Source organism: Rattus rattus, chromosome 10, assembly GCF_011064425.1.
Source record: "Rattus rattus isolate New Zealand chromosome 10, Rrattus_CSIRO_v1, whole genome shotgun sequence".
Taxonomy (NCBI): Eukaryota; Metazoa; Chordata; class Mammalia; order Rodentia; family Muridae; genus Rattus; species Rattus rattus.
The window spans coordinates 79,682,670-79,706,359 of record NC_046163.1 but is presented as its reverse complement, the minus strand read 5'-3'; the positions used below and the strand labels follow the sequence as shown (position 1 = coordinate 79,706,359).

General features: G+C 37.9%; 1 pseudogene; it reads right to left on the bottom strand.

Moving 5' to 3' along the window:
- Window positions 1–2,187: 2,187 nt before the first annotated feature.
- Window positions 2,188–2,548, bottom strand: LOC116910947 (annotated as a pseudogene).
- Between the last annotated feature and the right edge of the window lie 21,142 nt (window positions 2,549–23,690).

The window sequence follows — 23,690 nt, the reverse complement described above, 5'->3', positions numbered from 1 at the left end:
CACTAAATGACTGAATTCAGATGCCATGTGATCATATCATCCATTTAGAGTCAAAATGATCCATAATAATGGATCATATCTTTTCAAAAAGTAATATACTTGTGCATAGTGGCACATGTCTGTGATATTATCATTGAGGAAGCTAAAACAGGAGAATGGCTGTGAGTATGAAGATAGTTTGTTCACATAGTAAATTTCAGACCATCTTGGGCTACAAATAGAGACCTTGTCTCAAATAAAAATATACAAACATGTACAAATTCAAGCAAAGTAAATAAAGGTGCTCAGGAGAAAAATTAACCAGATACACAGGATAAGGCGATAATAGCTTCTATTGAGGACCAAGATGTTACTCATCTTCTCTAAACCCCATCTCCTTAAACTGACTGCAAGCTATTTGGACTCTATTTCATTCTTGTCTGTATTTCTGAGCTAGTATTGAATGTAGTCCATCTAGACACCCAAAGTGCTAAAATAATTGCTTTCATCTTATGCCAAATTCCAGAACAAAGTTCCAAAACCATGAATTATCTCCTACCTATGGTTTTATTCACAACAACCATATACATTTATTATCAGTTGGAGAAATGACTTTTTTCCTTTTCTTTTCTTTCATTTAGCATTTTGTTTCAAGCTAGATGATGCCCCTTTGGGCCAACTCCCAAGATCTGGTGCTGTTTTCCCCATGTGCTTGCAGCCTTGTAACAAAGTAGCTGATTTTTGTAGTATCCTGAACTCAGTCCATAGTTGAAGGATCGTCTCTCATCAGTTTGACATGTAGGTTGGTTTTTCAAGATGTTCTCGATAAAGAAATGAAGACTGAAATCTGACTCAGTACAGGGGAAACATACATCATTGGTTTATCATGATCACAGAGCAACCACAGCAACCTCAGGGCCAGATAAAATCATCCCTCCACACTGGATATAGATTAAAGAGTTAATATTAACTACGTGGTCTGCAAGTCCAAGGAACAAAAATAATAAATGTTGCAGTGACTTCATTTTCCTTTGCCCTTGCACTTAGTCTATCTTCCTGCTGTAATTAGATCATTAGAGACCTGGCCAATGAAAAGCAGCTACTCTGTTACAAGGCTGCGAGCACATGGGGAAAGTAGCACCAGATATTGGGAGTTGCCCCAAAGGGGCATCATCTAGCTTGAATCAAAATGCTAAATTTTGATTTAAATTTTGATTGAAAAATGAGAGAGGTTTCCTTAGACTCTCTAGGTGATACTAAGGACTAAGGCTGGCTACTCCATATTAAATATGGATGCTTTTGGGGTAGAATAAGGAAGGAGAGACTGGAGCTACTTCCTTCTAATAGGAGTTTACTTGTGCCCATTGAAAGTGAGCCCATTAGCTGTAACCGGGAAAGTACTCTCTGTCTTGCTTTTTAAAAATACTGTTAATGAATATGAGGCTTTGCTGTAGCTGTGCTTAAGAGAGATTACTAGCATGCTGAAACCCCGGAATCCATTAGCCCGACATAAGCTAGGCATGATGTTGTATGGTTATAATTTCTGCAGTCTGGTGAGAAGTAGAAAAAAATCAAAAGTTCAAGGTTGGGACTAGAGAGATGGTCCAGCTGTAAAACACACTTGCAGCTCTTTTTAGTGATCTGGGTTCAATTTTCAACACCCTGGTGGTTGTTCACAGCCATCTATAGCTTTAGTTTCTAAAGATCTTCTGGCTTCCATAAGTAATGCATGCACATGCCCATACATAGCCACACACACATACATGCAAATAAAAATAAAATATTTTAAAGAATATGTCTGTAATCATTAAAAATATATACATGGGTATTTACAAAGAAGGCATAAGTTATTGCATGGTTTTGTTTGCTGAATACTTTTGAATTATATTCACCAGTCACGAGAATAAATATCACTCTTTGCCAAAACTGGTGTTTCAAATAAAGTATAATTGTTCTTTGTCTTTTTGCATTGAAAAAGTCTAATTAATTTGCCCACGGTAGCCTCAATCTTTGGAACTAACAATATTCCTCTATCAGCAGTAGGAGTCTTGGGTGTAAATTACAATATAAAGTTATTTCAGCCAGATTTTTTAAAGAGATAGTAGCTACCCAACTGCAGCTTCCTTACTTAAGACCATGACATCTTGACATTCCTTTCATGCATGTGTTGTTAGAAATAGTTGACTCCCTCTTTGGAATAAGATATGGTTAGATTTCTAAGAAATAACGCATTACTCTGACAACTTTTTAGAATTCTTTAGTGTAGGTCTTAGGACATTGCATCTTATACTAACTGAGGGGAACCATCTGGACCCCTGATATGATGTGACTGCTTCTAACTCCTGTTAAGCTGTATTTACCTATGGGGATAACTTTGGCCAAATTATATTTCCTGGGCAGAAACCCTTACAAATATCAACCTTGTCTTTTTCAGTTGCTGCAATATTTTCCTTGCAAGTAGTTTGTAGAAAAGTATTTTTAAGTCTTGTGGATCTAGCCTTTAGGATGTGTACTTTGTCAAAACATGAATTGATGCTAGAGATCTCAAAGGTAACAACAGCTCCCACATCGAGAAGTACTTGTCTGTTTTTGTCAACGCACAAACCAGAGAAATAACAACATTCCTTCTAGTCTATGTTGGGCAGCACATCAGAAATGAAAAGATGTCAAGTTTAGGTGACACTGCCAGGGCCACCCTCCTCCAAGTTACTGAGATGTTCATGGGGATGCAGTATCACACATGTGGTGCCATGTTTGCCATTCTAAAATCTTCTTTACTGTTAAAAGAATGAACTAAAATCCCTGGGTATATGCCCAGATTTTTTTTTACATCAGGGTCATATCCTCTGAATTGATTTTTTTAAAAAGATACAATTTTTAGACCACTTCTAGAAAGACTTCACAAGCAAAATTTGTCCTCATTTGTTCGTAGATTGGGACATGAAATATAAAAACAAAGAGGGGGAGGTCCTGTACCAGATTGGTCATAGAAAAGACTTCTTATATTATAATTATTTATTGTGTATATATAATTAATTCTTATTACTGTACCTATACTGGGCAATGCTAAGTCATTTTTGAAGTAAATTTTCTTCCTAGATCTTCTGAAGTGCCTGGTACATTTTAGAAGTAGAAGTACTAAAAATAGTTTTAACTATTTTTTATTATTTTTCAGTATGAATTGGGAAGAGCCAAAACCCTCCTGAATGCCACAAAATGTTTGTGCTCTGGTCAGAAAGACAAGGAAATACAAAGAGGACCAAACCTATGTGCTTACAATAAGGGACAACAAATGTTTGCTGTTTTAATTTTTGTGTATATAAAGGACAAAGAAGTCCTTAAAGCATCTGGTTTCCTATATTTTATAGAAGTCAGCAAATTAAACAATATATCTTGGAGGTACTTTCATTTATGCATCTGTGTGAATGTATATGTACATGCTTATGTGTGCATGCCTATGATAATATGTGCATGCACATTTGTGTGTGCAGGTGTGAGCATACATGTATATGGAGATCAAAATAGGGTGTAACTTACCCTCCACTATCACTCTCCATCTAATATTTTAAGCAGAGACTTTCCATACGCCTGGGTCTTGAATTTTTCATTTTTTATTTTTATTTATTTATTTATTTATTTATTTATTTATTTTACTTTTAGCTAGGCTGTCAAACAGCAAGGCCCAACTATTCCCCTCTCTCAGCCCCCTTAGAGCTAACGTTACAAGGGCACTCATGATGCCTTTCTTATTACAGGAGTGATAGGATCAAAATTCTGGTCCTCATGATTCCCTAATTAACAATCTTAACCAGTGAGCCCTCTCTCTAGATCCATTTATTATATATTTTATTTTAAAGTTCCATAGAATATGGTAGCAAGATGGATCAGTGTATAAAGACATTTGCTGCCTAGCCTGATGAAGACTGAGTTTGATCCCAGAGTCTACATGGTAAAATGAGAAAATGGACTCTTGCTAGTTGTCCTCTGACCTCAACATCTATACCATGCCTATGCACATGTTGGATGCATAAACATACACACAAAATAAGTAAGTAAATAAATAAATAATTTCATGAAGATATATTTCAATTTAAGCAGAAAGAAAGATTTTCTTCTGAACATTGTGAGCATTTCAGCCTACTGGTTTGGTAGAAACCATTGGTTCGAGGTCAACATGCCTATATTTTTAAGACACTTTTGTGATGGTTAATCTTGATTTCCTACCTGGCAAGATCTGGAATCATTGAAGAGCTATACCTCTTAGTGATTCTTTGAGGTTGCTGTCAGAAAGAATTAGCTGAGAGGAACTGAGACTCCCTCACAGTGGGAAGTACCTTTCTGAAGGAAGCTAGGATAAAAACATCCTCAAGAATTACTCAAGTCTAATTGCTTCCTTTCACTTCCTGCCAATGAGTCTATATTTCCACTGTTGCTGCTGCTGCTATTGCTAATGCTGCTGCTAGTGTTGCTGCTATCACTGATGATGAAAAGAAGATAATGATTAGATGATGAGATCTCAGTCCAAAATTTTTGTGTTTCCATCATGAACTGAAGATCAACAACTCCCCAGGATTCTCTAGTCTTTCAGCACTAGATTAGATGGATGAGACATCTAGCTTCATGGACCATCAGCATCTACAGGGTGCAGACTTCCATTGTTGGATGACCTAAGCTATATCATGCTAGTCATTTTATTAAGATAGAGAGATAGATAGATAGATAGATAGATAGATAGATAGATAGATAGATAGATAGGTGGAGAGATAGATGCATAATTTTTATATAATGAACCCGAAGAAACAAACTTAATTTATTGGATTTTAAAAGCAAGCATGTGACCAAATGTGTCACCTCCCAGCCCAGATATTGAAATGTTTTTATCTTCTTTTTATACTAAGCCACTAAGATCTGGATTGAATTTTACATATATGATTCAGCCCACTTCATATGCTAATTTTAACTGGCAATATATGATCTATATTTGAATTTTTTAAAACTTACTTTCAAACGCATAATCAATAAACAGTCACAAGCTGTCCTGAACACCAAGAAATGTTTTCCAAAACAGAAAGTGGTAACAATGAAAATCATTTTTTCTCTAGCAAATGTACTCATGTGACAAACAAAGAGCATTTATTTTTGATCAAAGCTTTAGCAGTTCTTATGGCTTACTACTTCAACTTAAGTAACTATCTCACACTTCTCTTCATCTATTCTTCCTCCCTTTCTTCCTGTCTACCTTCCTTTCTTCCTCTTTGTTTCCTAACAAGGTCACACTGTGTAAGCCATGCTACCCTAGAACTTTGCAGTGAGCCGTATTGGATTTGGGCCTAGCCGCTTTGTGAATGCATAGCTCAAGGTGGCTACTTGACTCTGGGCTGCATGGCCACAGAGGTTTAACCTTGAATTGACTGCCATACAGACTTGAAATTGTTGAACTAAGAGCCTCTCCCAGGAAGACCCTGGGAGCAATGACAGGATGTTTCAGCCTGAGCAAAACACCGGATGTCCCTAAGCAGATTCCTGAGAAGGGTTCGACCTTTTCAAAGAACTTGTCCCCGGAAGACTGTTGCCTCTTTGTTATAAGAGGATATCTTGCAGTATAGTGATTCACCTTATATCCTTGGGCACTTCCCAAACTCCTCCACCCTAAGCTTCAGTTCCTGCTTCTATTCCTGCCTCAGAGCTTTAAATGCTGTACATTCCTCTCAATAAACGAGACCTTGACAACAGAATCTTGCTTGGTCTCCTTCTTCTCTCGCCCCCCATTTAGGCCCAAGGGTAGCACCCCTTCGGGACCCTGAATAACTGAGTCCCCGCTGGCGGGGACAAGTGGCACCTGAACAGGGACCCCGAAGTACGGCCAACTACCAGACGATGGAGACAGGAGATCCGCGGAGAGATTGAGGACTCTTCAGGCTGCATCGCTCGTGCATCGCTGGAGAGGGAGGTAAGACCGGTCGAATAAGTGTCGTCCCATCGCCATGGGGAAGGTATTGTCTAAGGAGGCTTGATTCATGGGAAAGATCAAGCGCTCATTCAGGGAGAGAGGAAAGAGTCAAGAAAAAGGATTTAATCATTTTTTTTTGTTTGTTTTTTGTTTTGGTGATGAAAAGTGTCCTTGGGGTAAGATGGGCTAGAAAAGGCCTTGATTATTTGGGCTAGCGTAAGTAAAACTTGTAATAAAAAAGGGACAAGGTAATGGTAAAGTGTTTTTGTGTATGCGTTCTTTTAGAGTTATGTTTTAGTCTTCGGACCCTGACTAGAGATAGTTTACACCCTAGACTTGAGAGAGCATGAATGGGCTTGGGAAAAACAGTCCTGCCGGACTCTCCACAGATGCTTTGGAGAAAGAGAAAAATCTTTTCAGAGGTCTCCTAGGAACAGAGGGAAAGCAGGAGACGTCCTGCCTCTCTGGTGGCTCCTATTGGAGAAATGCTTATTTCTGGTTCTGGGTTCCATAGGTAGGATATGTGGGTCCCTTCGGGTGGGACACCATCTAGTTTTTTCCCTCTATGTATTGTCTGTCCTTGGTGCACCAAGCTGTCCATGTCTGTCAGTTTATGTCTGTGGTTTTTGTTTTTCATTGTTTAAATATTTTATGTTTTATGTTTCATGTTCAAAAGAAAAAAATGGTAAAAACTTTATCTGTCAATCGTTCACATCTTGATTTGGTTTTAACTCGTTTCAAAAAGGAACAAATGAATAAAAAGCAGTTTCAATCGGTCTTTAGAGCCCTGCACCTGTAGCTAGGAGCATAGGTCAGCTGGAGCTTAAAACTGTAATTTGAATGAAGTCATTCTAGACAACATGTGACATGGGCCAACCTAGGGAAACAGGTCTAAATTGAGGTAATATTTTTATGGAACTCTTATTCTAGAAACCAGGCTTCTAAAAGATTTTAGGGCAATGTCTCTTTTTCAAACTTAGTAGCATGAAGGACAGACTCGGTGTCTTTCCAAAGTTGTGGTTTGCCCTGAAGTTACCTGTATTTTGATGCTAATTCCACTGCCCCAAGGGCAGCTGCCTAGTCACATACTCAGAACTCAGGTGACTTCCCAAAGTTGTGGCTGTGCTCTGGTGTTACAAGGAGAACTTAAAGATTGTGATTAAGGATTGCCAGTGTTACATTGACTAACTCAAACTTATTTATAATTAAAAAAAAAAAAAAAAGAGAATCAAACAGGTAGAGATTGTTACAGGATTTACAAAGGATTGTTGAGGTTTTGGAAATTATGAGAGCATTACAGCCAGTTTGCTTACTCCAACTGCCATTTCAATGTAGATTTAGAGGATTGTTTTTATGCAAATTATTTACGTCCTGGCGATTGTGAGTTTTCATTTCGTGAGCTTGCTTATAATTTTAGAGAGCCCATAAAGTGATATCATTACAAATTTTACAAAAGAATGGATAATAACCTTATATTATGTAATTTTGTTGCTTCTTCAATGTAAGAAGTTAGAACCTTGAATCTTTCAGTGTATATGGAAATTTTTACTACAAACCTTTGCTCTCAACATGAGCTTTAATATTTGGGGAGTAGCTGTTGCACTACTCCAGAAAAGAATATTTGAAGCTAATTTTAAGCTTCTAAGGATATGTTAATTGGCTAAGTACCTCAGCTTACCAGAGGATGTAGGCCTTTGTTTGTTATCCTCATTGGAGATAAAGCTTTTGTCGTATTAGTACAAAATTGTAGGCTAGAATCATGGAAGTATTTTTAAAAAGAAACCTGGTAAAACATATCTTATTCCAAACAGCAATTAATTGGATATTACAAAATACTGATATTTGGCCTATTACATATAGAAATTTTCAGGAAAAATTGATAATTTTACTCTTTGCATGCTTTTCTATTTACTGTAAATTTGTGCATGCAACCCATAGAATATGCGCTTAGTGTATTTATAGGTGGTTCATCTAATGAAAAGGCTACATGTATGATTGGATCACTTGTTTATTCTCTTGAGTTTCCCCTGCTTCAACACAGACTATTAAATTCACGTGCTGTAGCCACTGTTTTTAAATGTTAAAAAATCAAGCTTTCAATTCATATGCTGATAGCCAATGTGGGCTTGTGGTTTACAATTGATTACAATTACTTAATGCTTTATTGGAGACAAGTTTTCTACTTGAAATCAGTGAGTGATGATTTCAGTGTGAATGTCTGACAACTCACTGTCCTTTCAGTGCTCTGGCTCAGAGAACTAAACAAAACCATAGACCCAGCTCTTTGAAAATGGTAATGGAGTTGATAACACACCCTCATGAAAAGAGGAAGCTCCATTTGCTTACTTTCAACGCCCAGCCTCACCCTGCCGGCTCAGAGATTTCTAGTAAGACTGAATCTGGACAGTATTTATAGGATTTGGCATCTCTAATTAATGCTTATGTTTAGGTAAATAAAGCTGGTGAGGGGCTGGAGAGATGGCTTAGTGGTTAAGAGCACTAAGTACTGTTCCTTAATAAACCATTTAAGAACTCAAACTGGATTGCCTAGACCCCTTAGCAAGGGAGGACAATGATACCAGGCAGATTATAGGCCTTATATAGAAACAGTCAAAAAATCTCATTCTTTATATCACCAAAACAATAATTTGGTATACAAGTCAATTTATAAATACAAGTGCTCAATGTCCTCAATTTAATCCTCAAGGACTTATCTTAATAAATAATATCTTAACAATATCTTAATAAATAAAAAGGGGGAGTTATCCCTGTATGCTAAATAATACTCCTTTTATTTCAATGTAAAAATTTGGATGCCAAGGAACTCTTGTTTGGTGTTTATGGCACCCTACAACTAGGCATACTTCTGCCTAGGTGAAATAGAAAGACACACATATTGGCATGATCCTGTCCAGGTATTTTATATGGGGAAGAGGGAATCTTTGTGTTTTTTCTCCAGGATGCTAGAAGAGTATGCCAGCTGCCAGAGGTGGTTGCTGAGACTTGCTGATCCTGGTTACATGAAGATTCAGCTCTCGTGGTTCGGGTCCCTGGAGTCATTCCTCTGCCCTGAGAGGAAGATAGAAGATCCCCCCTCATTCCCCTGGTGACTCTTGCTGCCTTAACTGGTGTTGTCTGAGATCTATATAACCGGGGCAGAGTTCCCTTGCCTGCTGGTTGTTCCAGAGAAGAATGACCGATCCTGAACTGTTCTTTGAAAGACCTTGGCACTTTCGCTGCTTCTGTAGCAGCCATTACTGCTGCAGCCATTGTGTCTGCAGTGTCTGGAGTTACCTGCCCCCCAATCTATTGTTAGGCAAGCACAGTGGGTGAACTTTCTGGAGTAGTTGCTAACAATTGGGAATTCTAAATTTTATTGCAGGAGAGGCTTGACTAGGCCCTTGGTGGTATGGCCATAGCAGCTGAGGAGAACCAAATGAGGTGCCCACTACTTATCGGGAGAGGCTCAATTTCCACAATCTCTCTTTTTTTTTTTCCTTCTGCAGCAAAGCATTTATTGCATCTTGAAGAGGAGAGCTCCACAATCTCTTATATTAATGCCATCTGGCTCCTACTCTTTCACCCCTGGGCTCAAGTAAGAGGAATGAGAAGATGATCCAATGTAGCTATCCTCAGGGACGGGCAACTTCCTCTGACCCTTGACCAATCTAAGACATGGTGCCTTGGGGGCAACAAGGTGATCCTATGACAGATAAGGCTGGGGTTCGAGAGGTCGATCCTAAGACAGAGGTGGCTACACCCCGTTTAAATGTACGGGCCGGTCAAATGCTCCTCTGCCCAGTTTCTCCCCCAATAACACACACGTATAGCCCAGAACGGTGTGTTGCAGCATAAGTTCATTCCTACCCATTGAGGTGCAGTCCTAACTGCAAGAATGGCTCGCCATGGCCGAGCTGGGCACTCTGTGAGGCATGTCTGATCTATCTCAGACCACTACTTCCACCTAACGGTCCTTTTTTTTAAAAAAAGAATAACGGGGGAGATGCAGTGAGCCGTATTGGATTTGGGCCTAGCCGCTTTGTGAATGCATAGCTCAAGGTGGCTACTTGACTCTGGGCTGCATGGCCACAGAGGTTTAACCTTGAATTGACTGCCATACAGACTTGAAATTGTTGAACTAAGAGCCTCTCCCAGGAAGACCCTGGGAGCAATGACAGGATGTTTCAGCCTGAGCAAAACACCGGATGTCCCTGAGCAGATTCCTGAGAAGGGTTCGACCTTTTCAAAGAACTTGTCCCCGGAAGACTGTTGCCTCTTTGTTATAGGAGGATATCTTGCAGTATAGTGATTCACCTTATATCCTTGGGCACTTCCCAAACTCCCCCACCCTAAGCTTCAGTTCCTGCTTCTATTCCTGCCTCAGAGCTTTAAATGCTGTACATTCCTCTCAATAAACGAGACCTTGACAACAGAATCTTGCTTGGTCTCCTTCTTCTCTCGCCCCCCATTTAGGCCCAAGGGTAGCACCCCTTCGGGACCCTGAATAACTGAGTCCCCGCTGGCGGGGACAGAACTTGTGATCATCCTGCCTCAGCCTCCTCCATCTAATAGACACATTCTTTCTTAACTATTTTCAAGGGATGTCTATGGTTCCGTCAGCCCTTTCTTCAAGATTCCAAGCTCTTTCTGATCCTCCTATCACAGTATTGTTGAGATGAGTGATAGGTCCATATCTCATTCCTCCTTTACATCCTCCTAAGCTGAGGTTTCACCTCACACTGATAATCAAACACCATAAAAGAAGAGAGGAGGAGGAAAAGTTATATCACACAGAGAAGTCCTGGCAATAGGTGCCACTCAAAGAGAAAGGGCGGTGGAGTTCAGCGAGCACCTAACATGAGCCAACATCAGTTGCAACTGGCACAAAGGTGAGGAGAGTCAGTGAGAAGGTGAACAGATGTGAATGTGATGCTCCCAACGCTGAAAAGACAAGAACAAAAAACTCCCACATTAGAGCATATTCTGCTCCTGAGATCAATAAAGCTGCTTGGTGTTAATTAGCATGCTCTGTGAAACTTCGTACTACAAGCCAAGCTTCTTTAAAATATGTAGATAATTTGACCCATCAGTTTCAAATTCAAGCATTTGCCGAGATGTATAATGCAATCAAATACAGTGTGAAGGCTATGGTTAATTCCTACCTCAAATACACCAGATGAAAAAACACTTTTGAGACACTTGCTTGATTTTTATAATGTTCAGAATTACTTACAAATAATTTTCCTTTTATATGCTTATGTGTTTGGTATGTATGTATGAATGTGTGCTCATGTACCCATATAGTTAGTGTACACATGCACATATACATGAGAGAGGATACCATTATCCTAAAGACCCAAACTAAAATATTTATGGATAAATAATATCTTAGATTTATATTTAATCCAGTAAGATATTTACACAAAATTGAGTAATGCACAAGGAAAAATTCATCAGGTTGGTATCAACAGTTAGATATGGTTGAGTCTTTTGATATTTTAAAATGGTTAGACACGAATAAATAAATCCTAGTAATATATCCAAAGAGTAGATGCATAGCAAAATGAGAAACAAACTGAACATATAAATTTTATGATACACTTTTATTACTGGATATTTAATGTAGCCTTTTAAAAACTGTAACTGCTATAGGAAAAGATACATACAATGTTTTGTACATATTAGAAAAAATACTACAAAAATATTGTGAAACAAGCTAAGAGATAGAAGGTGCAGGATAAGTGTCCTTGCTGCCCTCCAGAGGACCTGATTCAGCTCCCAACACCTGAATCAGGTGACTCAAGAAATCTTGTAACTCCAGCTCCAACAGATCTGACATGTTCTTTTGGTTTCCATAGGTTTAAATGTGTAGATGTGCGGGCATGCCTGCATGCACATAAGTACACCCAAACACACACACACACACACACACACACACACACACACACACACACAATGGTTTTTTTTTTAATTATATGAAGCATGTTTCCACTTTTGTCTAAACATAAACTTATAAAGTCTACAGATGTGGCTTACTTGCTGCACTATCATAAGGTCAGTATTTGGCTCTCAGGACACATATAAGAATAAGATCCTGCTTCAGAGTGAAAGGGAGAGTCTAACAGACAATATACAGCACACTGTTCTCTCCTATATATATACAAATACATTGGTAAACACATATATACACATACATGCACAGATACTAACAGTCATACACCTAACTTAATTTGAAAAGTGTATAACTAAACAATAGGAAATGGTCAAAATGCCATGAGGTATCCGAAAATGGTGGGATTAAATATATTCTTTACCAACTGGTACTTTGTAAGTTGTCTTTTAATAAAGATATTTGGGGCTGGAGACTTGCCTCAGTGGTTTTAAGAACATGTTGCTCTTGGAGAGAGAGGATTCAGATTCAATTCCCAGCTCACATACAGTGTCTTGTAACTATTGTTCAGGGAATTCTAAAACCTCTAATGACCTTTGAAAACACCAGATACTCATGCAATACACATCCATACCTGTGGGTATATAATACATACACATAAACAAATCTTTAAAAAGGCTTTTATTCTTGTATCTGTGTTTCTGTATGCCACTTTCTCTCTCTTCTCTTTCCCTGTCTCCCTTTCTCCTCTCTCTCTCTCTCTCTCTCTCTCTCTCTCTCTCTCTCTCTCTCTCTCTCTCTCTGTGTGTGTGTGTGTGTGTGTGTGTGTGTGTGTGTGTGTGTGTGTTTCAGCATGAGAGTTCCAAAGATGGCCAAAAGCAGACATTGGATCTCCTTGTAAGTCATCCAGTGATACAGATGCTTATAACCAAATTAATTTACCCTGGAAGATCATCAACCACTTTTACCTCCTAAACTATCACTCTTGCCTCACATTCTAAGTTTTATACAAATAATGTGAATTATTTATTCAACGAAAAACTTTTAGTGTATATACATATACATATACATATACATATACATATACATATATATATATATATATATCAGACACACACACATATATATGTGACTATGTGTGCATGTTTGTGTGTATGTGTGTTCACATGTGTGCATGTGTCTTTGTGTTTATGTGTGTGTCTGAATCTGTACATGTACTAGGTACCAGTACACATACACATATAAAAATAGGAAGGCAACTTGCCAAAAAGTTGATTTTTTTTCCCTTCTACTATGTAGGTTCTAGGAATTGTACATGAAGGCAACTTTCTCCACTTAGCCATATGGTCTACCCTACAAAATAATTTTAGAGTGCATTACCAGCTACATTCATAACCTATGGTGATTTAAGTAGGAGTAGCCCTATAGATCCATGTGTTCAAATACTTGGTTCATACAGAGTGGCACTATTAGGACTTGTGGCCTTATTGAAGTGGATATGGCCTTGATGGAGACAGTGTGTCACTGTGGGGCAAGTTTTGAGATTTCAGAATCTCAAGTTGGGCCTAGTGTTTCACTCTTTACTTGCTGTATTCAGTTCCAGATATAGACCTCTGAGCTACCTCTTGAGGTCCTTGTATGACTTTAAGCTGCCATATTGTAGCCATGGTTTTTCTCTACATCACTAGAAACACTTAGATATGATCTCATATTATATACAAATGTGTCCCACTGTTGAATATATGTGTGTCTTTTATGTCTGGATATGAGTCTGTGTGAGTCTTTGGGTATCTCTGTATAGACCTATTTATCTGTCTTAATATACAGATGTATATGTAAAAAATTCCTTAAATGATTAGTATGTACTAAATATTAGGAAAACAGAGATACTGTCTATGATAATAAATACATCCATAATGTAAAGGATTGTTTCTTTATCCATAACAAATTCCAGTAGAACTGTCAGTAAATGAAGCGAATTCTCCTGAAATGATAGGACAATCTTCCTTAGTCACCAAATCTCTCTCCACACCTGGCTCCATAATTACATGTCAACAACTTTTAAAAATAAATGTTTATGTAAATCTCAACTATAATGATTAAATCATTGCATACTACATGAATATATTAGCAGATACAACCCATAATCCTGTGCAATGAAATTGAAACTTTTAAAGGAGATGATTTCAAGACAGGGTTTCTCTATGTAGACACTGCTTTTCTGTAACTCGATCGGTAGCGAATTCCAGAGATCTGCCTCTTTCTAACTCACCTATTGTGTGTGGTTAAAAGCAAGAATCAGCACTACTCAGGTAAATTGAGTATTTTATTAATATATTCTCATTGAGGGAGCTCACACGGCAGTTCAATCTCTAGAACCTATATGATGGAAGAAAAAACAAGTTATCATCTGACCTCCACACATGTACCAAGACATAAGTGCACCTATACGAAAATAAATAACATTTTCTAAAACTGTAAGTACTTAGTTTAAGTTTTTGGTGCCCACATCCTGGGGATTTATACTGTTAATATTGAAAAAACACACTTGGAATCAGAAATGAGTTGTTCTATTTTGTGTGCCTTTGAAAAGTACCCCTTGAGCCTTCTCTAATGACCTCCCAAGACATATGACTTTGAGTGATGTTATGTGAGTGAAAGTTGTGTGTTAGAATGTTATAGACCAAAGCACAGTGTCACACATTACCTGATTGTCCCAGGTCCCCTAATATTAGGAAAAATTCTTTGCTCCTGGACCTCATATGAATAGTTAAGAATTGAGAATTGTAATTGTCAAGACATCTCCATATCAAAATGTACTAGTTTTATCCTATTATTTTATAAGACTTGGAACTCAGGTCATTGCTATTCTGTGTGCTGAGTTTGTCTATACACACTGACTGAGGAGTGTAAGAAAGCAGTATTCCATTGATTTTCGGCAACAATCAATTCTAGAAAAAAATAATAACAACTTTTAAAACTGTATAAACTTTCTAAAGAACTGGATCCAGCCAAGGGGGAAATTCTTCTTCTAAACAGACACCAGGACTGTCGCTGAATCTCTACTAGGTTTCTGAATTCTAGGAAAATATATCTTTTTTTTTTCACATATTTTCATAATTCAAGACTAAGGGTTCATTTGATAGTGACTCTTCCATAGGTCCAAAGACTTCCCGGGTCAGAATCATTTGTCACTACATAAAGACATTTGCTTCTTTATTCTGCATCATTAATAAAATTGTATAAGGAAGGGAAATCCTCCACCTGCATAGGAATTATGTAGACTGTCAGGTTTACCCTCTGCCTCCATCTTTTAGTTCCTAAATGAAAATCTCCCCTCCTGCTGCTGAAGCCCATGGAAACCATCACTTTTCAAGAAATCTTCTCCTCTCAACAGTACCTATTTCCTCCTCTCAGCACCTGCTTCTACTTTCCCAGCTGTGAGACGGGTCTAAGGACCAGCCTAAGTTTGGAGAGTGGATCTTAGGAAAACATGGCAGAAGTAAAAAGAATGACTCAAAGTCAAATTGTGACTGTTAGCTGAGAGCTTTGTGCTTTGCTCCTGCTTGCACTCTGACAGCTCATCAAAATAGCTCAGCTCTCAATCACCAAAGTCCACTCTTTTACATATCTATTCAATCATTCCCCCATAGGTTCTCTTTTGATTATACCATTAATTTGCATAATATGACTGTGATGGTTTGTACATGCTTGGCCCAGGGAGTGACCCTATTAGGAGGTATGGCCTTGTTGGAGTAGGTGTGTCACTCTAGGCATGGACTTATGACCCATACTCTAGCTACTTGGAAGTCTGTCTTCCACTAGTAGCCTTCAGATGAAGATGTAGAGCTCTCAGCTCCTCAGCTCTGACTGTACTATGACTGCCTGAATGCTGCCATACTTCCTGCTTTGGAGAATGGACTGAACCTCTGATCCTATAAGTCAGCCCCCAAATTAAATGTTTTCCTTTTAAATGTCGCCTTGGCCATGGTGTCTGTCTATTCACAGCAGTAAAAATCTAACTAAGACAATGGACTCAACTGCTTGATTCTTAGATATGGAAAGCCAGTACATTTTTTAAACATGACAATGGATTCAGAGATCTATTTGCCTTTGTAAGCACAGACTACTAGCTAGTTGGGTGGAATCTAACTCTGAAATTACAATTTTCAACCACTCCTGTGCCTACCCTCTGCTCTGTCTCAGACCGACATTGAATTCAGGAAACTGTTTATCTTTGTAAGCAAAAAGAATAAACTTTAAATGGGTGGGGTCTTACACTTTCATCACTACTCCCAAAATTTCTTTATCTCATTCCTTTAAATATTTCTGGCAAGCTGTCTCATAGTGCAGCTCTGGTCTTTTAGGTCCATGAAGTCCCTCATATAATTCAAATTGTACCCTCATATTTTACTTAGTTGATAAATCTTATTTATATATTTTTGAACTCATCTTTTTAAAGTTCATTCTGACAGCCTTAGGGCTGCCTTGAAGGTCACAGAATTATCCATTTTTATTAAGGACATAGAAACTCCCTCCTATCCCAGATTCATACTATTTCTAATTATCATAAAGTCCTTAACATTGGCAGGGAGAACATTCCCTGATAACCATTGGAAGTGGAATCTTTCCCAAAGGAGGAACATAAAGTAAATTATGTACATTACTATCCAAACAAGTCTCACATCTAGCCATCATTAACACTCATGGAGGATCAAGCACTGCTGGCACTGCTCCAGGGGTGGGAACCATGTTCTTCAGAGGAATGTGCTTGATGTTAACATTAAAGACTCCATGGTAATCAAAGACACAGTGAGTCCAGGAGGCAAAATTGTGTCACTGATGTCTAAGTAAAATGGTAAAGACTGAGACCTTCAAGTTGTGGAAAATTACTCTAATAATGAGTTTGAAAATATGTAATTTCTCAACTATGAAAAAACATGATACAATTGAAAGATAAAAGTTTTAAAGTTGTCCCCCTAGACACAAAGTTTAGAGCAGAAAAAAAAAAAAGTTTAGGCCCCAAAATTGTATGTTCCAAGAAGCCTCTCCTAGGGCTCTAAAATGGATCATTACATTGGCCAGCTCAACAGCTTTCTCCCAGAAACTAGCTGACCATAAATCTTAGAGAACAATCTTAAAAAGCAGGAAAGAACTTCTCCTAAGATCTAGTGGACCATGAAGTTAAACAATCTGAGAAGTAGGAGACAGCTTCTCCTAAGAAACAATCTTGGGGGACAGAGAGTTCTTCCTTGTGATTTTTCACTGTTATTCAACAAACTTTTCAATGACTCCATCCTTGCCCCCTGGGGTTGTGGTTTCTCCCTTCAAATACCTCTTCTCCCAGCCTCTTGGGGTCGAACTCCACTGCCCCTGCGTGGGATACGAGTCTCGACCCCAGTGCACTGGTTGCTATCGATAAACCTCATGTGATTACAACAAGGACGGTCTTGTGTGAGTTCTTGGGGGGTCGCATCATCCCGAGACTTGAGTGAGGGTCTCCCCACTCCAGGGGTCTTTCACAATATGGATTGTTATAAAAGAGAATTCATGGAAGAGTGACAGCTGCACTGTAAGACAGCTTGTTGGAAAGATAGGAAGGAAAGAAATAAAGACATTTAGGACTGATAATCACAAGGAAAGATCCCAACAAGCTAACACATTTTGTTGTCTATTTGTTTATGCTTATAAATGCAGACAGATTAATGAATTCAGAATCCACCTGGGACCAAGCTAACCAACTTAATTCTAATTGTGGTCAGAGTCGTAATCTCATGACAAAGTCCCATTCCACTAAATTTACAAAAACAGGCAGATCTCTGATTATGATTAATATTATGATTATGATTATTATATTACTTTTAATATTATTATTATTTGCAATGTTAAAAAAAAGAGCAGCAACAATAAAGGGAACTTTCTGTCTTTTTTCTAAAAGTCAAGGGACTAAGGTCATGAAATGCTAATTCATGGGATAGTCAAAAGTGAACCTGGAATAAAAGAGTGCATATGTAAAAATAGGCTGGGCTTTCAGTCTGCATGGGATGAGCAAAAAGTGGTAGATGCTCTTCAGAATTATTTTCTCTACCAAGAACTGAGTTCTCTGGAAATTTATGGTGGTTGAACACTGTTTTTCAAGAATTTCCTTTTCACAGGATTTTTTATTTTATTTATAAAATCCATGGATAGAGAAAAAAGTTCTTTTAGAATTTTTCCTAGCTGCTTTTGAATTTTAAAATGCAAAGATTACTTTGAAAGTGAATAGAGTTCTTTTAAAATGTTTTCTAACACCTATCCAGAGAAGGTTGTTTTAAGAGTGAACAAGTTCTTTTACAATGTGTTCTGACTTTCTGATTTGATTGGAAAACCCAAGAATCAGTTTTAGAATTTTTCTAACAGAATTTTTGACTAAGTCTGAAGATCCAAGACTTTTTTATAGTAGTTTTTCTGACTTTGTTCAAAAAAACCCATGAGCTATCCAGATATCTTTTAGAATTTTTACTAGCTTCAGCTCACAGGTTGACTTCTAGTCATTAGTTTTTGCTGTTTCAACACAACCCTCCCTCAGGAGCTCAGGCCTAGCCAAGGTTAGACCTCGGCAACTCAGTAAGATAGAAATGACATACTCTACATGTCTTGCAAGGTTCATAGAGTAAATTTATTCATGTCCCCAAACTCAGCACCTGCATATGCTAATCATTAATGATCAATTTTTAACATTGTTACCTTGATTTCCTTGTGAAATGCATACCTGTAATCTCAAATTCATCCACACATCCCAATATACACTATTCCATCTGAAACTTTTTACTTGTGTATTGAGGGGAAAATAAAGAGTACTCAGGAACTATTAGGTTATTTTAAACTCAAACTTGGTGTATTGATTAAATAAAAATAGCATGTGGTCTGAGGCAAATGCTGTCAGTCAGTACAGTGCTTGCCTTGTTCTAGACCAGCCTAGACTGAGGTCAGAGCCAAAAGCAGGTGGATGCAACTGTGCTAAGAGACAAATCAGACATGGAACACTATTCTTTTTTTTTATTTTTCCTGACAGATAGGACAGACAGAAAGCACTTCTCAGTATTGCTTGACCTACTCTGATAACTTGTATTCGTCATACGTTTTCTATATATATAAAGTCATCTGCTCAGAAACGATATTCATTGATATACAGCTTTTCAAAATGCATGTACTTCTAAAATATTCCTTGATTACATAGGTATATTAAAAGAGAAATAAAAAACAACAATTTTGTGAGAACTGAAATTTAACATTCTGATAAAATCAATTTTCTGTAAATTCTTCTTTAAGATTGGTGTCATAAAGCCTTGTGTTATACAGCAATACTCGACAGAATGACTTTATTTAACTTTTATTCTGTTTCAGTTTGGCACAGAATTAATAGGTCAAAGTTATTTCCTAATACCTGTTATATCAAACTTGACTGTCTATAAAACTTCAACATCTCTGACCTCTGATTTTTCCTTTCCTTCCTCTGTACTTTTTTTTTTTTTTGTATTTGTCATAAGATCACTGTCCTTTTTTCTTTGATTCTTAAAATACTGTATAGCCTATTGCTTAAGCAATAGTGGTTTATTCCTTGTTTTTACATAATACCAGAAATGTTCAGGTCTGACACTAGTGTTAAGGAAGGCAGGTACTCCACTGAGGCAAAATACTTTGCTCCTGTGTGAACTTTTCCATCTTCTTTGTAATTGGCTTTCTGTGTAACTTAAGTACACTGGCAGTAAATATGAATCTTTCATTTTCCCATTACCTGCCACCAGATAGGTTCATTCACAACCTTCTTCCCCATCTACTTAGGGGATGCTGCTCTCTTAATGACATCATAGTTTGAGCCATATTTTTGTAGTCTTCTTTTGAATAATTAAACCAATTCCGCAGTAGGTTCAAAGGCTTGATCTTATTCTTTTTAAAATTTCAATCGAATTTTTAAATTCAAGGTACAGCTCACTCTCGGCAAAGATCAGGTTGATGAACCTCGGGGAAAGATAGGCAGAGTTGGGTGTTCTGTGTTTGTTTTGTTTTTTTTGTTGTTGTTGTTTTGTTTTGTTTTATTGTTTTGTTTTGTTTTGTTTTTCTGTTGCTATGATACAACATCATGGCCAAATTGACTTATGAAAGAAAAATATTATTTTTACTTATAATTCCAGATGGGAGCTCAAGTTTTGGCTCAGTGATTGAGTACACTAACCTATCTTACAGTGGACCCAGATATAATGCCTGAAACCTAAATAACTGCCCAGAGTTGTTTGTTGATCTTGATCTAGGGTATTCAATGCTGTGTTCTGACTTCTCAGGACACTGCAGTAACATGATACACCGACATACATGCAGGTATGTAAAATAGTATGTGAAATGTTAAAAAGGACACCATCTCACTAAGAAGATATAACAGCACACAGTAGGCATGGCTGCAGTAACAGGAACCTGAGAACTTATATCTCAAATACCAAGCAGGAAATAGAAAAGAACAAACAGGAAAGGGCAAAAGATTGAAAAATCTCTAAGTGTTTACACAGTGGCACACTTCCTGCATCAAGGCCACCCATAAATAGGAGCAACTGAGGACCATCTGTTTAACTATCAATCTAATACTAAAATTTTTGTTCAATCCACAAATTCTAAGCTTTCCTGATCATTTTCAGTGTTTTTCCCCTTGAGGATTGAGATGGGAGAAAGGGGAGCTGTTCTTGTGTGAGCCATGAAGAAACACCTTTCCTGGTTTCCTGTTGTTTTAGTTAGAAATATAACTCTCATGAAAAATACCAAAGTTTACAGATGAACTCGAGCTATGGATGTTGGATATTATGGCAAGTTTCATGAAAAACCTCCCATTTAGTTTTGTGGGTGACATCCTGAATCCATCCATCAGTACTCACTGGGCGTATAAACATGATAGGGATCCAGTTCTCTTGTCTTGATGGGGCTCAGACAGCAGCGGCCTGCCACCTGCTACACAATTTATATGTGCCAATCTCCATCATCTGCAGTGTGCTAATGTGACATCTATTCACACACAGCTGAGATGAGATGTCATGGTTGATATGCTTCATGTCACTTGTCTGGAAATGGAATAACCTAGAAGCCTTGTGGAAGAGGTATAACTTAATTTGTGTCTGAGGCTGTGTCTAGAGAGAATCAAATGAAAAGGGAGGTCCTGAATTTAAGAGGCTGCATTCCCATTTGCTGAGCACCTAAGTAGAAGAAACAAATGAAAAGAAGGATGCCTCTAAGCTCTTAGCACAATAACACTGCAATGTAGGCAACTTTCACAACTCATGTTGCAATAAAGGGTTTGCTGTGGAGTTCTGAGAGAGACAATCATAAAGAACATATATTTGTTGAGGTGGGGGTAGACAAAGAAGGATATAGGCAAAAATCAAGAAATGATCTTGTTTCATCTAAACAACTAGAGCTGAGGAAACTAAGATCAACCACATTTCTACTCTTGTGTAGCCCATAAGCTAGGAGTAATTTTTGGATTTTTATTTATAATATGTATTTAACAATATCTAATCTGAATATAATATATGTGTATAACATATTCTGTATGTAATGCATTATTTAATATTTACATGTAATATTAAACTTAACACATTTACTTAGTAAATTAATGTAATTAATAAAATTCAATTTTCAATGTCAGCACGCAGGAGTTCGAAGTTGGTGAATTCTATGAATTCAAGTTTTTATTGTTTTACTTTGCAAATTCCAGATTAGCCAGGTATTCAAAATGACATCTGGGTTGGTCCCTGAAAATATTCCAAACCTTCTTTAATGTTGCATGTTGATTGAAAAGCATAAAAAGGTCCTGTGACCTTTATAGCAGAAACTCTGAATAGTCAGCTAGTATTAATTAGTCAGTAAATTTTGTCAAACAAATATGAGGGCCCAAGTTTAATTGTCCAGAACCAATATCAAAAATCTGTGCATAGTTGCACAGATGTGTAATTCCAGTATTGGGAATAGGATAGAGGGAGCAGACTCTCTGTGCTTTCTGGTAAGCCACTCTAGAAAAACAATCCAGGTTCATTGAAGCCCCTGTTTTAAAATAAGGTAGAGGTGACAACAGAATAGAACACTGTGAAAAGCCTAATGATTGGAGGAGAATCTCCAGAATCAACAGTGGAAGAAGAGAGCCAAGTCCCATAAGTATTCTCTGAACCCCTTAAGTGGCAATGCATGCAAGTACATACACACACACACACACACACACACACACACACACACACACACACACACACACACACACACACCACAAACAAACAAACACAATGATAATAGCAATAATCTTTAATTAAATAGTAATGATTATTATTGAGTAGGACACCTGACATCAAACATTGAACTGTACATGTATTCCCACACACACTTCAACACAAACACACACACACACACACACACACACACACACACAGACACAAACACACACACACACCCATACACACAAAACAAACCCATATGCAATGAAATAAATATAGTGAAAAGGGTTTCTCCAAACCAAGTTTGAATGTTAGTAAAATATTTTGATGCTAATTTTAATGATATTACTATGAACTCCTGTTAGATACATTAGATAATATATTGGAGATTTTTGCTTAATTATTTAGGGTTGAAATGTCACAGTGGTTGTAATTTATTCTTAATGCTTCAATAAACTAAATGAGGCAAACAGAGAAGATTGGTAATGATCATTAAGTTAAAATAATGGATCTCTTCCTACAAGTCACAATATCATATGTGTAAAAATCTATAAATAAAATTATGCAATTAGTGTTTCTCTTTAATTTTTTACTTCCAAAGGCAACCTGTCACCTGAGCCATGTGTGGCTTTCTTACTGAATTGCTTCTCAAAACTCCCTTCTTCATTAACACAGTAACAGTCTTACATAAGCCATCATCAGAGACCACAAAACCAGAGAAAGCAGTTTCTAAAGATATTACTTTATTTTTAGTTGTATTTTTGTACCTGACTACAAGTGCCTCTAGGGAACAACAGAGATCATTGGATACCCTGGCTTTGGAGTTACAGATGTTTGAAAGCCACCTCATGTGAGTCAGGTTACCAAACTCAGATCTACTGCAAAAAAAAAAAAAAAAAACCTCTAAATTGCTAATCCACATCTCCATGTCCAGTGTGAATCATTTCCCAGGGAGGGAAAGCAAGCATCACCAGGTTAAATAAAGACTTTGTACAGCAATGACGCAGCACACTCCACATCTCAGATATGGTGAGGTCATTCCTGTTGGCTTAATGGCATCCAGAATTACAACGAAAACTCAGCTCTGAGCACATCTGTGAGGGAGTTTGTAGACTGGTTTAACTGAAATCAAAAGAACTCCTGTGTCGAGGACCAGACATCCGGACTAAGCAAAAGCTAGAGCCCTGCCCTGAGCAGATTCCTGAGAAGGGCTTGACTTTTTCAAACACCTTGTCCCTGGAAGACTGTTGCCTCATTGTCTAAGGATACTATCTTGCAGTTTAATGATTCACCTCATGTCCTTGGGCACTTCCCAGTACTCCCCCCTGCCCTAAGCTTCAGTTCCTGCTTCAATTCCTGCTTCAGAGCTTTAAATGCTGTACATTCCTCTCAATAAACAGACCTTGACAAGGACACTGTTTGGTCTCGCTCCTCTTTCTCGCCCATTCCTCCTCAGGTTTGAATCCCCCTCAGTTTCTGTAAATTACAAAGCCCCTGCGGGCAGGTGCCTGAACAGGGACCCAGGCTCAGATCCTCTCCGGACAGAAGGTGATTTTGTGACCCGGGCCAGGGAACCAAGTGGACCGACACTGTGGATTGACTCGAGTCGGAAGTGAACGCACTGTGTCACCGCTCGTAGAACCCT